This window comes from Hyla sarda, chromosome 5, assembly GCF_029499605.1.
Source record: "Hyla sarda isolate aHylSar1 chromosome 5, aHylSar1.hap1, whole genome shotgun sequence".
Classification (NCBI taxonomy): Eukaryota; Metazoa; Chordata; class Amphibia; order Anura; family Hylidae; genus Hyla; species Hyla sarda.
Window position 1 is genome coordinate 250505491 of NC_079193.1, and position 13177 is coordinate 250518667.

The 13177-nt window shown below is 40.3% G+C and overlaps 1 pseudogene; it reads right to left on the reverse strand.

The window, feature by feature from the left end:
- Positions 1-6716: 6716 nt before the first annotated feature.
- On the reverse strand, positions 6717-6807 carry LOC130274662 (U2 spliceosomal RNA; annotated as a pseudogene).
- Positions 6808-13177: the final 6370 nt, after the last annotated feature.

Sequence of the window (13177 nt, forward strand, 5' to 3'; positions counted from 1 at the left end):
TAGGCTTGCTGGGAGTTGCAGTTTTGCAACATCTGGAGAGCTATAGTTTAGAGACCACTGCACAGTGGTCTCCAAACTGTGGACCTCCAGATGTTGCAAAACTACAACTCCCAGCATTCCCAGACAGCAAACTGCTGTCTGGGCATGCTGGGAGTTGTAGTTTTGCAAGATATGGAGGTGCACAGTATAGAGATCACTTTGCAGTGGTCTCAAACTGTAGACATCCAGCTGTTGCAAAACTGCAACTCCCAGCAAGCCTAAACAGCTCTCTGGGCATGCTGGGAGTTGTAGTTTTGCAACATCTGGAGGGTTACAGTTTAGAGACCACTATAGTGGTCTCAGACTGTAGCCCTCCAGATGTTGCTAAGTAACTCACCGGCTTCCGTTGGATCCAGGAAGCTCCGTCGCGGTCCTCTTCTTACGCCGATCGTCGCCCACTGCCGGTCTTGATGACCATCATCCTCTTCTGGGTAGAGAGGATCACACGTAATACAACTCTACAGCACCAGTTCTCTGCAGTAGTAGTCAATGTGTAGCTACACTGACTATTTTCAGCAGTGGCTTAAAATGATCTTTAAGGCTAAGTTTCCACTTTTTTATGGCAGTTTTTGGAAAACTGCCACTGCAGTTTATGAGCCAAAGTGTATTCCAAGGAACAACACATATAAGGGAAGAACTTACACTTATCCTCCCTTTTGGATCCACTTCTGACTTTGGCTCAAAAACTGCAGTGGCAGTATTCCAAAAACTGACAGAAAAAAAGTGGAAACTTATCCTTAATAAGAAAGCAGACTTGATGAAAATAGGGCTGCAAAAAATTTCTCTCTATCCTTTTGCTTTTAACAAATTTATGAGGTCACATTGATTTCTAGTACACTCCTCTTTGCTTTTAATACATTTATGAGGTCACAGTGATTTCTAGTATGAATTTTCTAGTATAAATGTTGAAAATCCAAAACGTGTATCTCATCTAAATAAGCATCCAACTATAAAATATCTTTCAATTGTAAAAAGCTTTAAAATAAAATGTACAGAGAGATGATATATACACACATCTATCATTTTTAGGGTTAAATGATTTTTATTGAGAATTTTTAAGAAATTACAACATGAAAATCAGGCCATTACTATTTCATGGCCCTACAAGAAGTAACCTAGAACTACAATAAAAGGGTAGAGATATAATAGTTGTGTACAAATATGGAAGTATCACTCAGTAAAGTTATAAATTTAGTTAGTGATTATAAGTCACTATTAAGTGTTGTGTATTAATAAGCATACACAAGCATCATTAAGCATAGCAAGGAGTAATGATAAATGATGGAAGATGCTTTGCACATGAGCCCCAGGTATTATTATTCATACCTGATTGCTCCAGATGACATGGTCTAGTCGAATCCGGATCCCGTAGTCCTCCCCTCTCTCATTTCAGACACACAGAACCTAAAAATGGTTGTGTAACACATATTTAGTTAACAGTAGATAAAAGAGAAAGATATGCAGCAGATTCAATACAGATCTTTGTTTCTGGAGTCACAGCCTGGCCATTCTGCAGATTATGACATGAATAACAATATGACAATATCACTCATTATCCAAAAAGTATGACTGAAGATGAAAATGGAAATTTGATTAAAAATAATAGGAAATGTTGAGCAGCAGTCAGCTTCTCCAATTCCCTAGGCATAAAATAGACATGAACCAAACATCTGTACAATAAAGGAAAAAAAAAAACGAAACAATTGGTCTGAAGAATTGCATCGTGCTGTGTATACGTATTCTCACATTTACTCACCTTTGTATACAAGGTTGTAGATAGCACCTGGATAAATTAAAACGGCCAGGTTCACGCTGCATTTTATTATACTTGTAATTGAGTAGCTTTCTCACGTTTATATTACATCCATATGTGACTTTACTATTATGTTAATCTTTGGTCATGTTTGTGACATCACATGTGTACACCTCCCCCTCTCTGTTCATTTGTATAATTTCTCTGCTCAAAAAGCATTCTGGATAAACTGAGCACTCAGTGTAAGATTCAGTGCTGAATTGAAGGTAAATAAATAAGCATATGTTTCAAAAGCTATTCCCTTACATTCTATATTATTGAATGTACACACGAACCATATGTAAATGTATACATGAACCATATGTTCTAACCTACAATTAAGTTATCACTGTATGAATGCAGGTATTTTCCTAGCTGTCACATTAAAATAGCTATGTTCTATTTAGGTCATATAATCCTTTATGCAGGGCTCGAGTCCGGCAGGAATGCATGGGAATGGGGTTCCTGCACTTTTTCCACTGCAGGAACACTGTTCCCATTAGCAAGATTCCTGCAGGACCAGCCCTTGACTGAAAATCATGGGTGGGTTCCCAGACTTTTTTTTTCCCAAGGACTTGACCCCTGCGTTTATGGATTTCTACAAAAATAAACATTTAACAGAAGGGCCAAAAACTAACTTGCTTTAGAAAATCATAACTAGAAAAAGGATATTCTGGCCATAGATATCTTATCCCAAATCCAAAGTATTTTTTTACACTAATATGCTGCTATAGACTCCAACTTTACCTTTTCATAAGGAGTAAAGGGTGAAAAAGCCTCTTAAAATTTGTTAGTACGGAAATACCCCATATGTGGCCTTAAACTGTTGCCTTGAAATACGACAGGGCTCCAAAGCAAGAGAGCGCCATGTTCATTTGAGGCCTAAATCAGGGATTTGCAGCCGTCACCAATATACCCTACGGCAGTGTTTCCCAAACAGGGTTTCTCCAGCTGTTGCAAAACTCCCAGCATGCCTTGACAGTCAGTGGCTGTCCTGCAATACTGGAAGTTGTTGCTTTTCAACAGCTCGAGGCTCCATTTTGGAAACTGTGTAAGGGTGTGTATATGTAGTGTTTTACTTTTATTTAGTGTTGTGTAGTGTAGTGTTTTTACGGTACATTCACATAGGCGGGGAATTACAGTGAGTTTCTCGCTGGGAGTTTGAGCTGCAGCAGAAAATTTGCATGGGGGGGGGCAAACCTCCAGCTGTTGCAAAACTACAACTCCCAGCATGCACTGACAGACCATACATGCTGGGAGTTGTAGTTAAGCAACAGCTGGAGGCACTTTGGTTGCAAAACATTGAGAGTTTGTTACTTAACTCAGTGCTTTGCAACCAGTGCACCTCCAGCTGTTGCAAAACTAGAACTCCCAGCAGGTACGGTCTTTCAGTGCATGCTGGGAGTTGTATTTTTGCAACAGCTGGAGGCACACTGGTTGCGAAACACTGAGTTAGGACACAAGCTCTGTTTCACAACCAGTGTGCCTTCACATACTGAGAGTTATAGTTTTGCAACAGCTGGATGCACACTGCTGCAACTCCCAGCATGCCCTTCAGCTGTCCATGCATGCTGGGAGTTGTAGTTATGCAACAGCTAGATGCACACTTTTTCATAGAAAAAATGTGCCTCCAGCTGTTGCATAACTACAACCCCCAGCATGCACAGACTACCAAAGTACATGCTGGGAATTGTAGTTGGAACTCCAGCTGTTGCAAAACTACAACTCCCAGCATGCCCTTTGGCTGTGCATGCTGAGAGTTGTTGCTAAGCAACAGCAGGAGGGGAACAGGCCTCACCTCCTGCTGTATCCTGCAACCTGACCTCCGGGAACCGCTGCTGCCACCATTCCTGCTGCTCCTGTCCGCCACTGCCGCTCCTGAGGGGACCCCTGCTGGTCCAGGCAAAGGTAGGAGACCCCTGCTGGCCCCGACTGCCGCCCCAATTGCTGCCCCAATCACCACCCAGCAGGGTAGTGTTTGGGTGGTCATTCTGACCTATCAACCACGTGATCGTGAGGTTGCACCCGTGCCATCTCACTTCTCCTGGGTAATTGTCTTGGACAGCCCCATTCACCCTTTTTTTCTGGGTCACTGGAGACCCGATTTGTGGCGATCGCCTACGTGAGGGGGTCTCAGGACCCCCCCAGGGGTTTGCACTGGGTGCCTGCTGAATGATTTCAGGAGACATCCCGGTACAGTCCCCACCCGGCGAGTGGCGTGGACCGGAATTCTCACGGGCATACAGGTACGCTCTTGGTCCTTAAGTCCCAGGACGTCAGGGTGTGCCTGTATGCCCTTGGTCCTCAAGTGGCTAAGCATTCAGTCAGTACAATTATTATATTAGGGATACAATAAAAGTAAAAAGATTAATCTTTGTTTGATCATTTTGTCAATTAATTGAATGGGAGAGATTAAATCACCTATAGGACTTGCATCACAAGTGGTCATTCTTTTGTGCCAATATGTGTGTGTATGTATATATGTATGTTCCAGCATCACTTCCAAATGGCTAGAGAAAGTTTGATGAAAATTGGCACACATGTTACATGTGAACTTGTGTGGAAATGGTGGAAACTAAAATCACACTAAAGTGTTTTCCTTGGAGCAAAGGAATCAAGATTGCCGGTCTGAGGAAGCATCCAACAATAGGATCTATTTTAGCTGTATACGAAGACCCAAATGTGTGTAAATTTTTTCTCCCATATAACTCACAATTAACACCAATAATAGGGAATCCAGCTTTCCCCCCAAGCCTATAAGATCCAATATTCCGACAATGGATAGTGTGATATATTTTGCGTTAGCCATTTGAGGGCCAAACACTCACCTTACACTTGGCTTGATGTTGCAGCAATAACCTTACCTACCCCATTGGGTTTTTGGAGGGTTATGCAACTAAGACACTACATTCTTTCCATTCCAAAGCAGGAATGGTACTTAGAGAATGTCACTAGATTTGAAGAAATGTGCTTTTCAACTGAACCAATAAAGCATGCCCTTTCACAAATAAGCTTTGGATAACATCAGGGGAAGGGGGCCTCCCTTTGTTTGCTAAAAAGTGGGAGAGGGATTTATAACTAGAGGAGTGGTCTAGGATATTTAAACTAGTACATTGCTCAGCCATCAGCACACGCTTCCAAGAAGCTAACTATAAGATAGTAACCCAATGCTATAGAGTCCTGAAGGGGATCTATAAAGCACAAGAACAACGTGATGCAATGTGCTGGAATTGTGGTAAAATGGAAGACACGATCCTCCATATCTTTTGGTCATGTCCTGCCCTTGCTGAGTTTTGGGGAAGGTCCATAAGGTTATCAGTTTGGTAACTGGGAATAAATACCTTTGGCACCAGCATTTTTCTTGCTTCAATACAATGATATTCCTATGAAAAGTTACAAATATTCTCTGCTCAGCTTTCTTGTAATGTTAACAAGAAATTGCGTCCCACTATTTTGGAGACAGATAAAGGCTCCGTCAGTGTCATTTTGGTGCACTAAAGTGAATGATGCCATGTACTTGGAGAATTTGAGGTTGATGAATAAGGATGCTGACACTGAGTTCTTAAGCACATGGTAAGACTGGAAACACTTTCAAAGTACATCAGTGGGAATAATAATTCAATAATGAGGGAGATAGGATAAAAGAAGGAGGGGTGAGAGAGGGAGGGGAGGAGTGAGGAGAGATTATGGGGGAGGGGCATGGGAAAGGGGGTACGGGGGGGAAGTAGGGTGGGGACAAGTCAGACACTGTGTTTAAAGGGCGAGGGAGGGGATGGATAAGTACCATATTGAATCACAATATACCGGGTACATTGAGTAGTAGGATTTGTGTATAATATCCTTTGTCTCATGGATGTTAATGATGTGGAAACCTAAATAAAGAATAAAAATTAAAAAAAAGATGTGAACTTAAAATATGGGATAATTAAATTAACCCTTACCCATCTTCTTACGTGTGGGTTGGGGATTTTGTCTAAATTCCCATACAAGTCTATGGGACTTCCAGTACCTTACTCCACTAGTTCCTATCTGCATCTCTGGGTGAGTGTGTTAGTCTACCTTACAAGCTATTTTTTTATTTTTATCTAAGAGCAGAGGAACGTGCTCTTGACTCACCCAAGGTGCAAGAAAAAGTGCAAACGTGTTACACTAAAAAAAACATGCACAGAGGATGCGGTCTATTGCAAGCCCTTCTCTGATAGGAGAGAGGCCCCCCAACAAACCTTACCCTTCGCTTCCGGACCAAAAGGTACCTGCGGGGTTCCAGGTTCGATGTCCCTTTTCGCCGAAGCCACTAAGGGACCACAAATGCTTCTGGCATCCCCCTTGGCGTTAGCCGAGGTGTCTGCCTGCAGAGCCGATAACGGTAGGCACCCTGCCAAAGCAGGAGTACCCGGGGTGTTTGCAGGGAGGTGCGGAACCTAATGGCCACACACACCTCCTCTAGACCGCCAGGAGGGACACCCAGAAGGGCTACTGCATCCTGGCAAATCCTGTGGACACACAACACGCAAAAAGTGACACAGTGAGACAAAAAGAAATAAATAAGTGAATGTGTGCAGATATACTTCCCGGACATTCGGCCGGATCTATTAAAATGTCTCTGATCCTAGCCAGAAGGCCGGGAATTAAGAGGTGAGTGCCACAAGGTGAAGAGATTATGGTGCCTGTGCTTCCACTGAGTGAGCCTATCCTCCCAGTGAGTTTCGGCACCTCAGGGTCACCACTCCCCGAGGCACAAAAGTACCTCGGCTCTAGACCCTCTCAGCCACATGGCGAGACCCGGAGGGAACAGGTCACGTCGGTGCAGCAGTCGAGCTGATACCTCAGAACCAGCCCCGGAAAGCCCTGGTACATCTGCACCCTCCATGCAGCACCCATCCCCACCAACTCCACACCGACATAGTCCGCCACAGGCATGAAACTGATAAGAACAGATACTACACTTGATCTTAGCTAAAAGGCCGAGAAGCTTTGCCCCTCCAGCAAGCTACACCCCTTCTATTGGCCCTTTTTTTGGTTTAAGGCCAAAAACATCATTGTCTCCTGATACACCCATGTATCTATTTATACAGTACTATGCAAAACACCTTTAAACTACAGCGCAAAGATGGATAATGCAATTTTTGATTAACACTGGCTATCTGGTCAGTAACTACAAAATCTACCATCTTGTTATTTTTCTTCCTAGCATGTTTTCCTGCTTCACTCATTTTTCAGTAAATTTTTCTTCTTTACTGACAGATCTTCTAATACAGTAGCTGTGTCCATATTCTAATTATGGCTTATGTATGCTAATACACCCCGCAGCTCAGCTCATTAAAGCTGGAGCATCTAAAATGTCTGATTAACATTTAAATACCAAATAGTTTGCCTGACTGTAGGAAGTATTTAGGTGTTAATGAGGGAATAAGATCACAGCCCATTCACAGCAGTCCGTCAGTGTACAATAAAAGTTCAATGCGTCGAGAGATTAAAGGGATTATCACGTCCTGAAGGAGTGCCAATAGCTGCTTTTAAGAAATAAATTGACAAAAACAAACAAAAAACTTTGTATTACCTTTTGAATGCATATGTCCATCTTGGTGGTGCTACTGCTAACCTGTGCTGGTGGTGGTGGGATTTTGGGCTTTGGTCATAATTAATGTCCTTTCCCTCTGGCAGTATCCAAATGAGTTGGAACCAATTATTGAGGCTCATATTACCACTCCTGTTTTATAATCTTGTAGATAAGCTACCTTCTTATCTACGTGACGTGTCTGCTCCTGGTCAGCGCCGTTGAATCCCACCATCTTCAGAAGTCTCCTCTTGCCATTGTCTCACTCGGATGGGAAAGCTGCAGACTCGATCTATCTCTCACTCACTCTGACCACTGTTGTGTGTGAGCTTACACAACCGCACTTGGTAAGGGCGTATTCCAATACACTTGTGGACCCTATACCTGCGGTATTATGCTATGGAGCACTCTGTCTTTTCTTTTTAGCTTTATTTTTTTAAGCAGTGTATAATTGAAACAAAATCCCGCAAGGGTTGGGAATAAAGCAATTTCCTATGAAATTTTATGATACTTTTTTGACAGCTTGAAATAACATTCCTTCCAAATGCCAAATGTTACATTAAAAAAATGGGTTTGATTGTTTCATCTAAGGAAGGCTTGTAAAGATGAAAAAGGACGTAAAGGACGTTAATAACATTTTGTAGAACATGTCTTCTTTATTAGACTATGATATAAATGAGCTTTACCTCAACTGAGTGAGGATCCTTGGACTTTTATTCCACAGTGTAGCATACAGCCTATATGATATCGATGTACAAGGAATCCGATTGAGGAAATATCTGTTTCAAAAAAGAGGCCAAGGAGAGGGGAGGGCAGCAAACACAAGCAGCAGGTAATACCACAGCAGGCAGAGAAAGCTAAATACCTGGAAGAATTATTAGGCCGTCGCCTGGTGTTGTACTCTAGAGTACTATCTTTAAAATAATGTAATTAATTTAAGGACTCAATTTCTTTGTTCATGCTATAATGCCTGTATAGACAGTACAAACACAGAAGAGAAGATACCACTTCCTTATCTCTATAGTTTACCCTCAGAAACAGAAGCTGCAGGGAAGACATTATAGAGCAGTGTAATCTGTAAATTATCCACTTACTACAATATTCTGTAGTCTATATGTGTGTATATTTTTGCCTCTGACTCACTCTGCAGCAAAATCCTCCTCCCCAACCCATCTCTATACTGTATATTTCTTTTGGAAGCATGTAAGCCAATCACTGAGTTAATGATTTGTCTTGCCTTTCAAGAATATATTATTATTTAAAGTTATTAAAGTTATTATTTGCAAAGTTGGTGCACGGCACTACTCCCCGCCTGATGGAGGTGTCCGTGCCAGCCCGAACTGTCCTGCATCCCTATACAGCATCCATTGGGCGGTGAGTGGTGTCGTGCACCAACTTTGCAAGTAATAACTTTTTGGTATCACTATGGAATTAACATCATTGTGGAATTAATATCTACTGGAACATTACCCCAAAACTGCCTCCTATTATAATATTAACTCTGCTGCTGAACTGTTTACTATATCAGTGCTGACATATACCAAATAATAGCGCATCAACTCCTTTACAAACTGGCATTTTTTATTGGTATACTTTTTATCATGTTTTATTAATGCTGCAACATTCATTTGATATTTACAAGCTCCTTTGCCCAATGTACGGGCCCTGCTAGGGCTTTGGGAGTCTTGATTTGTTTTATTAAATTGTTACATCTATTTTATTTTTATAAATTGTCACATATATTATTACATATTTCAACCCGTTGGATCTACCTCCTTTTTTCTTCTTCCTATATATACCTTTGAGGACTGGTACGTAATAATTTATTATTACAGCTCTATTTTATTTTATTCAAGAGTAGGTAGAGACTTGAAATAGACACAAATATATGACAGATAGATGCTATATAGATAGATAGATAGATAGATATTGAAAGTGGAATTATGAGCGGTTTGTGTGTCTTGAGAGAACTTTCTAGTTTATAATATTCTGTTCTTATAGCAGTTTCAGCAATGTTCCAAACAGGCAGTATCTGCTGTGTTAGATGAGGGTAACTCCAGAAATCTATTTGCAGATAAGAAGAAGAGGAGTAACAAGTGTAATGTGCGCTTATTGAGTATCGTTGACCTAGGTTGCAGCTCCTTGGTATCTATAATATGGTAGTGAAAAAATAAAATAAAAATAAGATCCTGTTAGTACAAGGAAGCCAGAAAGGTCTAAAGCACAAACAAATGGACTTTCAAGGAAAATATTTCACACACTTACTTTACTGTACTGTATAAGGAAGAGCACTGTGAAATATTAATTTTCAGTCCAGGTACACTTTAAGAAAAATTCTGTATTTAAACACTGTTCGTACAGAATATCATAATATAACATTGTCATTGAAGTGTTTTTTTTTTATCCAGAATATTATATTTGCATCATTTCTACAGTATATTAAGATTTTTCACATTGTTATAATTATTTGGATAGACCATTTTAGTTTATTACAGAAGCTGGTAAATGCTTTCTAAATAAGAAAAAGCTTTAGAGGTGGCTGGTTCTGTACTGTATAACTTTGCCATTAAAAATGACCTCTTTGCACAGTGATGCTAGAAAACATGAATTATTTTCGCTAAAAGCACTGTCAGTGTCTGTGCCTATTATCATCTCTGCTTTGTGCAAGTCTCCAAGGAGCATGACTCTTCTTTTGCTTTAATGTGATCAGTTCTGCTAGACTAAATTAGAAAATGTATTTGCCACTAAATTGAATGCAAATGACATATTCAGTAATGTCAACATAATACTTTATTAATTATTCCTTAATTGGTGAGAATGAAAGAGCACATGCCTGCAAAGGCGCAAATAAGTACCCATAGGAAGCCCTTCATACCTGCAATCGGCTGTTTTAATGTAATTTACATTGTTAGTTTGATGTCTAAATAAAATGTTCTGTAAGTTTGTTTTTTGTTAGTTTTTTTCTTATTGAAGTTTGTAAGAATAACACAAACACATACTATAGGTCTAATACAGCAGAAATCAAATATGGCAAATCTGTAGAGAATACACATTCCCAGTAATTATAGACCTAGACAAATACAACAATAAACTCTAATATGAAAATTAGAATGGATGTAAGAGTAACTAATGTAAGGCATTATATGTCCATAGAAACATCAAAAAGACACTGTGAGGTTAGACATTGATTTTTACAAGAGATAGAAAAATGGTATGCCATTTTGGGAGGCGTGGAAAATCAATGTCTAGCTGGGACATTAAATGCTTATCCTGTAGGTATAGTAACATGACTTTAGATGGAAGATTATACCTTTGTTGCAGACTGGGAGTAGAGTTCATAGACCCTCCTGTCATTAAATGTACAACTGAAAATATACCACTGATTTTCCATTTAGGGTTGGAGAGATTTCGGAATAGGCATAGCTGACATTCCCATTAATGCCTAAGTGGTGACAGGGAGATTTGAACTGGCTTAATATTGTCATTTGACTTCAAGGATAATCATGCCCCTCAGGGTCCTAGTTTTTAACATTTTTGTAAACTTAAGTCTTGTTTTTTTTATTATCCCATATGAATAATTGTAATGAAGGGAAACTGACAGATGTTATACATACCTGAATATACTTGTAGTTAGTGTGGAGGATTCTGAGTAAATTGATGTACAGTGTCCCCTCGACATATGATGGCCTCGACATATGATCATTTCAACATATGATGGCCTCTCAGAGCCCATCGTATGTTGAAGGCAGCCTCGACATATGATGCTGCTGTGTGTCGGGGCCATCATACAAACAGCTATCTGACAGCGCTGACAACTTCAGCAACTGACAGATAGTTGTTTAATGTGCCCCGTGTGCCCCGTTCTGCCTCCTGTTACTCACATGCTGTCCTGCTAACTCACGCAGGCTTCCACTGTGAGCTCCATGTAAGCCCCGCCCCCCCAGTGCAGCCATAGCCAATAGCCTGCAGCATCTTGCTACAGGCATCCAATGAGCTGCTGGCTGCCCTCCCCTTCCTTTCCTATAGAGCTGTAGTCGGCAGGATCGTAATGGAGGACATTCTGTCCCCCCCCTGAAGGTATTTAAAGAACTGTAAAGTACTGTATGCAATGTCACACATCACATACAATACATAGACACACTATTCACCCCATATATCAATGTTTCCCTATCAGTGTGCCTCCAGCTGTTGCAAAACTATAACTCTCAGCATGCCCAGACAGTCAATGACTGTACATGCATGCTGGGAGTTGTAGTTGTGCAACAGCTGGAGGCACCCTGGTTTGTTAAACACTCCCCATACACTCCACATACAATGGTCATCCCAGAACCAATTAGCAGTTTCCCATAGAGATATGTATTCAACATACAATGGTTCCAAGGCCCCAGAACCAATTACCATTTTTACATAGACATATGTACTCGACATATGATGGTTTCAACATATGATGGTTCTCCTGGAACCAATTAATATCATATGTTGAGGAACCACTGTATTCATTACCCCAAGCTATTCAGCTGTTCCAAGATATTGCATCTTGCAATATGTAGTATTGAAACTGGGGGCGGGTTTGAAGACTATCTGCCCCTTTAACCCCTTAAGGACCAGGCCATTTTATACCTTAAGTACCGGAGCATTTTTTGCAATTCTGACCACTGTCACTTTAAACATTAATAACTCTGGAATGCTTTTAGTTATCATTCTGATTCCGAGATTGTTTTTTCGTGACATATTCTACTTTAACTTAGTGGTAAAATTTTATGGTAACTTGCATCCTTTCTTGGTGAAAAATCCCAAAATTTGATGAAAAAAATGAAAATTTTGCATTTTTCTAACTTTGAAGCTCTCTGCTTGTAAGGAAAATGGATATTCAAAATAATTTTTTTTGGTTCACATATACAATATGTCTACTTTATGTTTGCATCATAAAATGTATGAGTTTTTACTTTTGGAAGACACTAGAGGGCTTCAAAGTTCAGCAGCAATTTTGAAATTTTTCACAAAATTTTCAAACTCACTATTTTTCAGGGACCAGTTCAGTTTTGAAGTGGATTTGAAGGGTCTTCATATTAGAAATACCCCATAAAAGACCCCATTATAAAAACTACAACCCCCAAAGTATTCAAAATGACATTCAGTAAGTGTATTAACACTTTAGGTGTTTCACAGGAATAGCAGCAAAGTGAAGGAGAAAATTCAAAATCTTCATTTTTTACACTCGCATGTTCTTGTAGACCTAATTTTTGAATTTTTGCAAGGGGTAAAAAGGAGAAAATTTTTACTTGTATTTGAAACCCAATTTTTCTCGAGTAAGACATACCTCATATGTCTATGTTAATTGTTCGGCGGGCGCAGTAGAGGGCTCAGAAGGGAAGGAGCGACAAATGGTTTTTGGGGGGCATGCCGCATTTAGGAAGCCCCTATGGTGCCAGGACAGCAAAAAAAAAAAACACATGGCATACCATTTTGGAAACTAGACCCCTCAGGGAACGTAACAAGGGGTAAAGTGAACCTTAATACCCTACAGGTGATTCACGACTTTTGCATATGTAAAAAAATATATATATATTTTTTACCTAAAATGCTTGGTTTCCCAAAATTTTTACATTTTTAAAAAGGGTAATAGCAGAAAATACCCCCCAAAATTTGAAGCCCAATTTCTCCCGATTCAGAAAACACCTCGCATGGGGGTGAAAAGTGCTCTGCTGGCGCACTACAGGTCTCAGAAGAGAAGGAGTCACATTTTGCCAGGACAAAAAAAAAAAAAAAAACACATGGCATACCATTTT